A 13414-nucleotide genomic window follows, 5' to 3' on the forward strand; every position below is an offset into this window, starting at 1 on the left:
TTTAAAACTATTTTTAATCAGAGATTCTTTTCTTTAAACAAACACACTAGAGGCCCTGTGTGTAGAACAGATCACACGCAGTTGTTCTGGGTGAAGCCGGAGAGGGGCCCAAAGCTCTTCCCGCTCAGCCTCTCCTCCCTCCACCTTCTGACCCTAGAACCAGCCCGGGTCACCCCTGCAGCGCCCAAGGCCCTTCCTGGCCCTGGAACCTCAGTGTTCTGCTGAGCACAGTTTGAAAACTGCTGGAGATAAGACAATTTCCAAGATCATTTCAGGATCTAAACTTGTAATATCATGTGAGAACAGCAACATGTGAAGCATTATCGGATCATAAATATCCCCACGTCATCCGCTCGATAGAGCCCAGCTTCCGCTCCGTATCGTGTCTAGTTGTAGAACTGGGAGCCAGCTCAGCCAGCCGACGACTTCCCTGAGTGCTCTTGCAGGCCATGGGGCCACCCAGCATCCGTTCCTCTCAGAGACCCAGGGGAAGGGGTCAGCCAGGCTTTAGTCCACATGACAGTGGACAAGGCACTGTGTCATCAGAAATGCCCCTGGGACCACACAGCTGAGACATGGAGGGAAATTTGTGTTGCCCAGGAAATACAGAGAGTCCATTTTCCAGACTCAGTGGAGAGCTTGTGTCAGAAGTCAGACCCAATCAGGAAGTCCCTGTTCTGGCCCTGGAGTATGTAAGAAGAACTTCCCTTTGCTGTGCAAGGTCAGAGACACCAAGATGCCAAACACAACCCTGCGGGAATAAGACCAGAGGCCCCAGAAGAGGGTCATGCGGCCTGCGGGGGAACGGCAACATGGAGCCGTGGCAGCATGCATGGCAAGAAAGGTCAGCATAGCCGTCAGAGCCCGGGGCCAGAACCAGGGAGAGACCCTCGAGGTACTTGCTCCACCCACACCATTTAAGGGGCCATGAAGAACTCAGTACTCAAAGAAGAACTATTTTAATACCAGATTTCAAAAAGTTAAAAAGTAATGCAAACAATCCAATAGTAAAAAATATGAATATTTTAAATAGAAGATCAATATTCTTAATTTTTGTCATTGTCACAGGCTCCGATATGGCTCACGTTAGTAAAGACAGAATCCTTTGGATGGAAACAAAGAAAGCCTCATTTGGCCTATTTCTAATGACGATTTCAGGAAAGAAAACCAAAACTATGTCATCACCAACATCATCATCACCACCATCTCACTATCACCATCACCATCACCATCACCATCATCACCAACATCACCATCACCACCATCATCACTATCACCATCACACCACCACCACCATCATCATCACCACCATCATCACCATCTCACTACCCCATCATCACCATCATCATCATCACCACCATCACCATCATCAACATCATCACCATCAACACCATCATCATCATTGTCACCATCGTCACCACCACCATCATCATCACCATCATGATCACCACCATGATCACCACCACCATCATCACCATCATCATCATCATCACCATCATCATCATCACCATCATCTTCATCATCATCACCATCATCATCATCACCATCATCATCTTCATCATCATCACCATCATCATCTTCATCATCATCACCATCATCACCATCATCAACATCATCACCATCATCATCATCACCATCATCACCATGATCATCATCATCATCACCATCACCATCATCATCATCATCACCATCACCACCATCATTACCATCAACACCATCACCATCACACCATCATCACTACTGTCATCACCATCATCACCATCATCATCCCCATCAACATCATCAGCAGCAGCACCATCATCATCATCACCCTTTCCGCTCTTATCCGGTAGTCATGATCACTGAGGGCCCATCATGGTCTAGACACGAGTATTCTCTGCATTTACTTTTCACAAACATTCTGAGAAGAGGAAATTACCATTTGACAAATGAAGAAACTATGGCTTCAATGGTTAGAAATTTATGCAAGTGTAAATGCAGGAAGTGTGGGGCCTCCAGAAAACTATCTGCAGAACCAACAGAAGAAGAGGCCTGTAGGCAAGAACACAGTCATCCTGGCTGAGGTCTCCCCCACTTCCCTGAGCAGGAGTAAGTAGACACTAATACCACCAAGGCCACTGGGCGGCTTTGACAGCGGCCATGTTTAACTGGGATTACGGTGACTTTATAGTAAATAGGGTATATGCTTACGCCCTGTGATGCACTTGGGCAGGTTGCTTTGCTTTGCAAGTCAGTTGGCTCAGCCCTAAAATAGGAGGAGGCCCTGAGCAATGTCCAAGCATCTGAGAACACTAGAGTCTGTTCCCCAGCTGCCCGTCCCCTCTACCACGGCTCTCAGCCCTCGGGGCCAGTTCTCTCCCTTAGACTGTGAGGTTGCAGCTGGGTGTTATCTGGACTTTCCCTGGGAGGAGAAGCAGTTGCCCCAGGGCTGAGGAGGAGATCTCCTCAGGTTCTCCTTTAGGCTTTTGTAACTTACTTGGCAACCCTTACAAAGCTTCGTGAAGAGAAGCCCTCCTGTCCCGCCCAGCCTGGACTGCGGTGGGCGTGGGCGTATTGGGCAGGCAGCCGTCTGGCTGAATGTTGATTCGAGAAGGCAAGTGTCTGACGCCGGCCCTGAGGACATGCTTGTTTTGAGCACAGCTGCAAGATAGCACACGTACATCCCCTCCTGTTCCTTCCTCTAGCAGAGACCCGGTGACGGGGAAGGTGCAGGAATGACAGAAAAAGAGACAGAGGAACAGAGGACTGTGCTTAGCTGAAGGGCCCCTCATCGTCAAGAAAAAAAAAGGGCGAAGATGAAGAGAGAGCAGGAGTCGCCTGAGGCAGGGAGAGTGGGCTCCTACCCAAACCCACTTTCTTTTATTGTTTGAGGAATTTCCAGGAATCTGGTTAACAGGCCTGACACCTAGGGCTTGGATAGATACAAAAGCAAATGATCTTAACATGAACAGAAACAGCGAATGCCCCTTAGCTCAGATCCTGGGCCTCGGGCAGCTGAGTTCTGTGCCTGCTGAAAATATTTTAGGCAGAAGTGTTGGACCTGGTCTGGACAGTGTAGCGGGGGTGTGTGGGTTAGTGTTAGACAACAGCTCTCCCCTTCCTCCTGGGCACAAGACTGGGCGGCATTTTCTAGACTCCCTTGCAGTTAGATGTGGTTGACAGCATAGGAGGAGAAAGAACACGTTCCCCTTCCACACTGGGCTTATCAACACCTCCATGTGCCACCCTCTGTTCAGGGACCCAGAAGGGCACACAGCCACAGACGCCTTCAGCCCAGTCCCCAAACACTGGCATGGAGGAAAGCCCCCTGCAGAGGTAGTGAGGAAGAAACAGATGACATCGGATGCAGGCCCTGCGACGCTGGGCTTGTGAGTCATTACACTTGATTGGCTCTGACTGATACAGGCAGTCAGGAGCATTGATTTGAAGGGATCCAGTTGTGGAGGCAACCAAACACCAGGAAAGGCAGAAGGAGCGCCGTGGGAGTTCATGGAGTCCCTCTCTGGAATGTTCCATCGTGTGGCTCTGCTCAGTACTTTCAGATTCTGTTTCTGTCAGCTCAAAGTTTCAAATTCCCAGGAAAAAGATTTTCATTGGCTCAGCCAGAGTCAGCTGGGCTCCTCTGGAACACCAGTGACGGGCTTGCCCGTCCAGCGGGTCTGCTGGGGCCCAGACCTGAGTCCCAGGAGCTTTTCTTCGGAAAGGGGGTTGTAAACCATCAGCCACCCTAAGAGGTGTCTGTCCCCCACAGCTTCAGCTGGGGATGAAAGGGTGTTCGACTGAACCTTTTTCTTCCCCCAAACTTGTTCTTTCTCCAAACCTATTCCTCCCTCTGTGCTCTTTCCCTGTGTCCTGAGATTGTTATCACCACCTAACCCACCAGTGAGGCAGGACGCTTGGGGCTGCGTCCCCTCTTTCCCTCAGTGCCTGCAGCCAACTGGTCACCGAGAACACCACCCGAACGCCTGCCCGAGTCATTGCATCTTCCAGGTCCCCGTCACTCAGCGATGCTCTCCTAACCCGTCTCCCTCTCCCCCCGCTCCTTGAGCCCATCTTCAGCCATGATCAGGAGCAGGGGTGTGTTTGCCCCCACGATCCCGGGAACTGCGGCATCAGGATGAGATAGCAAGCAGTCAGAACAGACACCGTCAGTATGAGCTTCTTGGGGATTCCCAGCCCTGATAATGTGACTTGAAAATGTCTCCAGATACCCACCAAAGCTGGCTACACGGCTGTCCGAGGGCCCAACACTTGCGCTCCTAGGTACACGCCCAGGGAAATGAAGGCAGATGTTCACCCAAAGACGGATACAACAGTGTTCGTGGCCTCTTTGCTCGTGAGAGCCCAAACTAGAGACCTCCAGCAGGTGGAGAGCCGCACTGCCACAGCCATGTGCCAGAATACCACTGCGGGAGGAGGAGGAAGAAAGTGCCGGCGCTTGCGGTTACACGGCTGGGTGCTGAGTGAAAGAAGCCACGCACGCCGGGCAGGTCCCGTGTGATCCAGTGCCTGTGGTTCAAGTGCAGCCAGAATGGGTCTGAGACTTTGATGAAAGTCGGAGCAGGGCTTGCCCCTGGGGAGTTGAGCCTTGGCTGGAGGGCGGCCCCAGGGAGCGGTCTCTGGGTGCTAGAAATGTTCCGTGCCTTGACCCGGGTGTAGGCCTCTCTCAGAATCCACGGAACTCTGCCCTTCAGAACCAGTCACTTCCTTATATGCCTGTAAACCTTCAGCTGAAAATGAGAACACGCCTTCCCCGCTCTGCCGGCATTAGGGGCTCCCGCTGCCTCCAGGAGAAGGGCCACTTTCTTTAGCAAGACACAAAGGCCCCTCTCGGCCGTGTTCAGCACCCACTCTCTGTCCCTGTCCCAGACAAGCTGTGCTCGTCGGCGTCTCCCTGCTTTCATGGGCTGTTCCTTCAGCCGGGGGCCCATCTCCTCCGTGTCTGCCCAGCTGCTTCTTCATCTCCTCAGGGCTCACCTCAGCTGTCACCTCCTCCTTGAGGCATGCCCTGATCCCGCAGGAAGGAGAAGACACGCCTCCCACTCTACACCCACTGGTCTTCATGCACCCGTGGTCATTTCCTGCTGTCTCCTTAACAAGTTGCCACAAACTGAGTGGCTTGAAACAAAATAAGCTTTTCCCTCCTGGTTGGGAGAGGCGGGAAGTCTGAAATCAGCATCCGCAGAGCCGTGCTCTCCCTGAAGGCTCGAGGGCGTCCTTGGCTCTGGCCCTTTCTCTTACCTTCTGAGACTTGTGACAGTCCTTGGCTGGTGCACACACCATTCCTGTCTCTGCCACCCCATCCCAAGGCCTTGTCCTCCGTGTCTGTGTGCCCTTGTGTGTCTCTTACAAGATGCTTTCATGGAATTAGGCCACGCCCCCCCATCCGGCATGATCTCATCTCCATCCGCACCTTAAACACATGTGCGAAGACTGTATTTCCAAAGGAGCCCCAACCCCATTTGGAGGTTCTGGATGGACATGAATGGGGGAGGGGAGATTATTCAACCCTCCGGACACCCTTCCTGTCACAGTTGCCGTTTATGATTATCCCGTGTCTGCGTCAGGTGACGGTCACCTCCATGAGAGTGACGCCACCTTCACTCAGGACAGTCAGCCACTTGCACGGAGCTCCTCGGGAAAAGCTCCACGCAGACGTCCATCAACTAAGTGTGAACGTGCTTCTCTGTCCGTGGTTTGAGCCCTTCTAACTCCGGCTTCGCTGGACTCGATATCCCGCCCGTGTGCTTGAAGGAGTTCTCGCATCTGAAGGAGCCTTCCCGGAACCAAGAGCTCAGAGAGAAAACTCAGTGGCTTTAATCGCCATCCGGCTTCCTTTTGTTCCAGAAACTCTCAAAGCCAACAGCCAAAGATTTAGTAAGTCTTGGGATCTCCAAGGCTCTGCCACGGAGGAGCTTGATGGGAAAGCTCAGATCTGCGTCGCTGGTGTGGGCGGAGGCTGTGAACGCATTCCAGGAAGCAGATGGAGGGCAGAAGTCGGGGGACTTTTTATGAGTGTTTGCTCCAGCTGTTGGCTGGTGGTTTGGTTCCTGGAGCAGCTGGAACCAGGCATCTTAGCCTCCGAATTCCAACCTGCCTGGCTATCACTAAGAAATGGCACGCCCGGTACCTTCGGGAACCCCCGCCCACTGTCCGGGGCCGCCAGCGAGCCCGGGAGCATGAATGCTTGGTATACTCTCCCTCCGCTCCTCCCCTGCTGTGCGCTTTCTCTCTCTCTCACAAATAAATAAATATCTTTTTAATTTTTTAATAAATAAATTGTGCCACATCAGTAAAGTGAAATACTATGCAGCCATCAAGAAGAGCGAAGCCCATCTGTACATACTGACATAGAACCGTCTTCAAGAGATCTGCATGCATTTTTATTTTAATTTTAATATATATTTATTTAATATATATTTGTATATTACTGCAGATATTTAATATACATATATAACATATTTATGTTATATATTTAATACACAAATATGTATGACATATATTTACATACTATTATATGTTAATATATTTAATACATATTTTGTATTTTAATATGTTACATTTATATATTGTAATACATTTAATACACACATATTTAATATACACATATATGCATACATGACATATACTTATATACATACACACATGTATGTATTACATGTACATGTATATGTGATATATATATATTACGGATATATAAATTAAAAAGCCAGGCAGAGAGGAGAGTAAATAGTGTATTTCTGTGTACGTGGTCGGGTGTCGGGGGAGAAGCAGGCGTAGACGATGAGGGCTTGCACCGGCATGACCCGTCGTAACTTCACAGGAGGCCGTGGCAATGCTGGCGGGCCCTGGTGGAGATGCAGACTTTGGAAGAGGGAAGGATTTCTTATATCTGCTCCTCTTTGTACGTGCTGATCTTTGTAACCTTGTGCACAGATCACCTTGTCAAACTTAAAAAGCCAGGCAGTTGGATGAAGAGTGGTAGTGGGTTTTTAAAATCCTCAAGGGCAAAACCTTCTGTTTGGGCGGGCCCCTCTCCCCTGGGGTGACCCGAGCTATCGCTGGCAGGTCCCCCGGCAGAGCTCATGGGCGGCCCGGCCAGGGTCCCCACTGCTGGGACAGATGCTCAGATCTGGAAACCATCGAAGCGACTCTACTGTTTATGAAACCCAAAAGCAGCGGCCGTCCGGCAGAGACTTCCCAGATCCCCCGGCAGGCTCCGTCCCTGCAGTGGTCTCACGGCTACACGCTGTAGCCGCGGTGTTTACGGGGTCTCCACAGCCTCATTAGAGCTGCTCTGTCCAGAAGAGAGATATTCCAAAGACTTTTTAGGACACAAAACACTCTCCACACAGTGATTCCGCATGTTACAAACCAGCCACACCAGCAACAAAAACAAACGAGAAAACAAAGCGATGGAAGTAAAACCCTAAAGCTGGCGCGTTGAGATAATACGGGCCAGGCTGCCCATGTGGCTTATTTTTAAACCGTAGGTGGTGTTTTCTGTTTTCTTCTTTTCATTTCTCCGGAGTGAACAGGGAGCAAGGAAAGGCAGCATGAAAAGCAGGGAAATATACTCTCCCCGGCTGTGTCGAGATGTAACTCACAGAGCACGACTCACACCACTGAAGTGAGCGGCACAGTGATTTTCAGTCCGCTCAGTGACACGGACAGCCATCGCCACACGCAGTAGTGGGATGTTTCCTTTACCCTGGGAGGAAGGCTCGCGTGCTTGCCGTCCCTGCCCGTTTCCCTGTGGCCCTGGGCACCTGCGAGTCTGTTTCCCACATCGGGGCCTCCGTCTCTTGTAGACATTTCATGTCTAGGGCATCACACTCAGTGGTCCTTTGTGTCTGGCCTTTTTCACTTAGCAAAATGCTTTCAGGGTCCATGCTGTTGCGTGCGTCTGCATCTTGTTCGTTTTTACCCGCCGTATAATGCTCTGCTGAGTGACCCAGTCCACTAACTGTTTTAAATCTCAGAATTTGCACAGCAGCCTTGAAAATAGCCGCCATAATGTCTTTTCCCGGCACCTCTCACTTCCCTAGATTCTCAATCTACTTGTCAGGGTCACCAGCTGGGACCTCCCCACCGATTCTCCCCTCGGTCTGAGCTTTCCGGATGTGGCAGCTCCCTTTCACCTTTGGCTGTGGCTTCAAGTCCAGGCAAGTTAAGGGACCAGATGGGAAAGGAATTCCATGGGGGAGGGGGCAGTATTAATAATAATGATCAGACATTCAGGGTCCATTGGACCTGCCCCCTCTGTTGCAGCTGCCAGCCTTGGGAGGGAAACAGGATGAGGAACACAGGGTGAGTGGGTCAGAGAAACAGCTGCAGCCACAAGAAAGCAAGGTGGTCAGGCAAGGGCGAGACCTGGGGAGATGCGTGCCACCTCCTTCAAGAAGCCTTCCTGACGTCCTTGCCCATAGTGATCTGGACAGAGGGAGGACAGTAACTGAGACTCAAATATTGACTGATCATCTGCATGCCGTGGGCAGTTTACTTCCCTTTTCTGTACTCCAGTTTCCCTATTTGTCGTTCACATCACGTTTTCCAGAGACGACCACGGCAGTATCCATCCATCCATCCATCCATCCATCACACCTAGGGTGGTGCGGCTGGGGTCCGTGAACCCTCCCTCTGAGTCTGGGCAGGCCTGTGACTCACTGACAGCCATGGGAACACGGTGGAGGCCAGTCAGGATGGGCACTGCCCCTTCCACCTTCTCCGGGATGCTCATGCGTGGGGCACTGGACCACCACGCTGTGAGGAAGCCCAAGCCATGGGAAGAGCCCGTGAGACTCGGGGTGGTCCCAGCCCAGGCGGGAGCCTTCAGGTGATTTAAGCTCCCAGACCCTCCCCAGCCCCAGAGTCTTCCCAGCTGAAGCCCCAGCTATGGCAGAGCACAGACAAGTTGTCTGCACTTTGCCGCGTCCAAATTTCTTACCCACAGAGGCCACGAGCCTGCTCAAGTCATTGTTTCAGGCCACGGAGTATGGGGGCAAGACTTGTTCCACGTAAGAGAACTGCAGGAGGAGGCTAGCGGCCAAACCACAGACTTCTGTAGAAGAGCCTGACCAAAGGGTAGTCACCAAGTGTCAGCCTTCCTTCCCCTGCCAACCCCGATGCCGTCGTCCTCCAGGTTCACAGCCCTGAGCTCGAGACTCCTCAACATGAATGAAAATTCTATCAAAACATCATGTTCTCAAGCGGACTGCGGGCATGAAAGGCAGGAACCACGCCTCACTCGTCTCTATAGAACAGACCTGGGACACTGGTCACACCTAGAAGGCAGAGACCTGACTGGACTCATCTCTGTAACCCCAATGGCCTGCACATCCTAGGTGTTCAATTAATTCTAGTCTGTGACTTGGACAGAAACCGTGATCAATTCTCTTAAAGAGCTTTGAACTTTTTCCCTCTTCGTTGGATTTTTTTTTTTTCCTAAAATTCTTGACTCTTTAAAGGATAATGTGGTAATACAAGCCAACCCTGGACTATCTGTTTAATCTTCTTTCCCCTAAATATTAGCTCAGTGGGGAAAGGAGCCTAACCTCTCTGTATATTTTTCTCTGTGTATACTTTTGGCCAGAAGGCTGGAAAACCCAGGAGTAAAGCAAGATGCTTTGAGATTCTGGGAAAAGATGGAGAGAAATCTCCTGCCAAGGAAGGAAGAGGAGCGTCAGGCGTGGGGCGGGGCCAGGACAGATGTGACACATCTCCTCTAGAAGGGCTCTGTCTGAGGATTTGCCTGTCTCACACATGAGTGATTCTCCGTGACAAGCGTGCGCACCTCCATGACCCCGAGGGGAGGACGGTTTGCAGCTGGGGCTGCAGCTTGGACCGACCCGAGCCAGGCTGGGGGCACGGACCCCTTTGCTCCGAATCCCTTCTCCAAACGTGGGCCTGCACTGCGTTGACGGCTGCATGACCCAACCGATTTGCTAAAGGCCGATGAATGATAAACTGGGTGTGCTTTGTGGTATGCAAATGAGACTTCAATAAGTCTGTTTAAAAAGATTATGTCATTGGAAAAATTACGTCAACAGAAAATGCACATACGTATCTGTACACGCGGACGTATAAGCTCGTGTGCGTATTGTACACACGCAGGCACGTATCTGTGCACACACACGCCTGTGGGTGTTATGTGTGCACGTGTGTGTACATATCACAGACACGTGTCACGTGCATGTATGCATGCACACGTACAGGAACGTGTGCACATATAATCTGATGTGTACAGAAGCAAGGCCCTTTCTCCTGGGAAGAATCCTGACTGAGAGGCAGGAGGCCTGACTTCTCCCTGGCTCTGCCGTTCATGTGCAGGGTGGCCCTGAGCAGGACGCTGGCTGTCTCTGGACCACGTCCGTCAGTCTCTCCCTCTTCTCCCTACAACTGTTTCTTACATGGCAGCCAGAGTGACCCTTTGAAAACGTCCATCCCCTGGTCAAACCCTCCAACAGTTTCCCGTGTCTGTCAGAGTAGAAGCTGCATTTCTCTTGACAATCGTCCTTACAAGGCCCTAGAGTAGCCCCGCCCAGTAGATGGAATGTTCTAGATCTGTGCCATTCACGATGGTAGCCGCCATCCACCATTCCTGAATGCTGAATGCTCAGTGCATGCCTGTTGAGCAACTTGAAATGCATCTTGTACGGCTGAGGAGTCGATTTTGTTATAATTAGTGTAAACAAACGTGAGGGGTCACATCAGAGATCATGACTTCCATCATCGCCGACCCCTCCCCAGCCTGAATCACTTGAGCTCATCCCCTGACTTTTCCCTCGTTCTCTCCGTTCCAGATACACTGGACTCCTCCCTGCTCTGCCACCTCTCCTGCCCCAGGGCCTTTGCACCAGCAGTTCCCTCTGTGCCGTGTCCTTATTAACTATGTTTCTCTCTCACTGTCTGGAAGCTTGGCCCCGTGAAAACGGGGACCCCTGCCCTTTCTGTACGTTCGTGCCCCTCCAGCTTTTAGGATCGTGCTTGGCACATTGCAGATACTCAACAAATATTTGTTGAATTAAAAAAAAAAAAACTGTGAAGACTCCTGCTCTAGAGTCTGGAGAAGGATGGCCTGACCCTTCAGTGTGCCCCATGCAGCCTGCCCTGGGTCTTTCTAGCTCCCAGGATCCCAGATGCCCTGACCCTCCTGTGTCCAAGCAGATGGAGCCTTTGGTCTGAGGGAGTAAGCCACCCATCACGATGATGCTTGTGCTGTTCACCCGGCCATGGCAGGCTGGCAGGTGGGAGGGGCTCGGCCTGGCGAGTCCCCACCAACCCCCACCAACCCGCTCTCCCCAGCCTTTCCCGGACGCCGCTGCCTTCTGAGTCAAGTGGAGAGCTGGGAATGGTGAACTCATGTTACCATACACTCTATCAGCTCATGCCCCCCCCCCACCTGCCTTCCTCACTTCTGGGAGAGAGGCTGCCTCTTTAGTGAGAAGCCAAGGCTTCGGATTCCCACAAACACACGCGGCAAAGGGCACCAAGAAGTTACGTCCCCTCCCAGACTGACCCCCTTCGCACGAACGTCCCGGTCCATACGTTGGGTCTAGCTTCTCGCCTGAGGTCATTGACCCTTGGAAAGTCTCTAGGAACCTGGGTGCTGCCAACGTACGGACGCCTTCTAGACACCGTCCCCCCGAGAAAGTTTGTCTGGCTTTCCTTTGTTCCAGAGCTTTGTCCCTGTAACAACACGCAGACCCCCCGACGCACGGGAAGGCCGTTTGCGTCCAGCACACAGAGGCGCTCCGCCGAGCTCCCTGCGGCCTGAGCTCAGTGCACAAAGGCGCGGCGGCGCAGCACAGCTTTCCTCTCGTGGCCAAACCAAACCTTTAAATGGTACAGAGGCATTTAGCTTTCTCTTCTGCCCAGCTGACAGTAGGTTTACAGTTTATAATCTGGCCTTTGTAAAAGCATTTGTCAGCCTGGATATTTCATTTTAAGCTCGACCACCCATGCAGAGGGACAGGCAGGAAGCGGCCCTTCATTTGCACCAACAGCTAACTTGGAGGTTAGCTGCAGAATCACGGAATTCAGTCGCAAAGGGGGACTTTTTTGGCATTATCTACTCCGCATCTCCCGGCGAAAGCAGCCCTTGTTTATAAGAAGCCATTCCTGAATGCTAAATTTGGAAATTCTACGTATTCCTCTAATCCGCTGGCCACAAGGAGGACCGGGCCTCCTCTAAGAAGATTCTCCACACCCCCAGAGTCTCTCGGGCCTCCAGCTGACCCTCCCGGCGTGACAGGGAAGGCCCGGGTGCAGCGGGCCGGGCAGCCGGGGGCCCACTCCACCTAAGCGCTTCTCCTGTCAGCCGAGGAGGCACTCCCTGGCTGGCGGTGGGTTTATTTTTAAGTGCTCGTGTACCAGCGAGTATAACACGGCTCCCTCTGGGCCGGCCCAGCCCGAGCTTTGGCAACGTCCCTGGGCTCTGGTCCGCGGGAGTGGACGCGGGACGAGGGGGAGGCCGGTGCAAAAGCTGCATTAGTGCATACGGAATCTCGGTAGCTCAAGCTGGCGTGATGGCGGGGAAGGAATGTAATATAATAAGTAACACTCACATTTTATCTGCGTTGCTCGAAGACATTTTCAAGGGAGGAAATAACACTGTTTCGGGCGACAGATGAAGGAGACAGAGTCAGTGATGGTTCATTTGCAGAGCTCGCTCCCCCTCCCACACCTTCCACCTGAGCCAGCACGCTGGAATTCAGCTCTGAGCTCTCCTGCCGCCTCCCCTCCCGCTGCCAGACCTTTCTGCATCAGAGCTCACACCTCTGTGGTCTAAGCTATGTACACATGACCTCCTTCAGGGGATCCAGGGTGAGCTGGCTGGTGGGGACACAGATGCATAAAACCAAGGCTCCTCCCCACTGTGTCTTCACATTTCTTGTCCTGCATCTGGGGTGACTGTCATTGCCACCCACAAGCTAGGCACGCTCTGGGCTCCTGGACCTACTCAGAGTCAGAAGGAAGAAGTTGGTCACATGTTTGGAGGACAGACTACATTGCCAGTGACTTACTCCTGTGGAGTCATTCTATCCCGGTTCAGGTCGGGTGTCTCAAGCAGAGCCTGAGGCAAGGACTCACACGCAAGTAGATGATCGGGAGGCAATCCCAAAACACCAGTAGGGGAGTGAGGACGTGAGACAGGGAAGGCAAGGAGGCCGCCATAGCCCTTGTCAAAGAAGTTACGCCCTGGGGTGGCGGGGGGGGGGTGGTCCTGCAGGGTAATCCTTCTGGGCAGTTCCGTGGAGCAATGTAGAACATGCATCCCAGGGCTTCCCGTTCTGAGGGTCCTGGGACTTGAGGGATTGCCTATCAACTCACCAGCTCCCATCATCATTGGCCGAGGGACTCTCCCACATGGCTGATTGCACATGCAGGTAGAACTGGCTCTGAGAGCTGGACA

This window comes from Lontra canadensis, unplaced genomic scaffold (genome assembly GCF_010015895.1).
Source record: "Lontra canadensis isolate GAN:19392208 unplaced genomic scaffold, GSC_riverotter_1.0 scaffold8, whole genome shotgun sequence".
Classification (NCBI taxonomy): Eukaryota; Metazoa; Chordata; class Mammalia; order Carnivora; family Mustelidae; genus Lontra; species Lontra canadensis.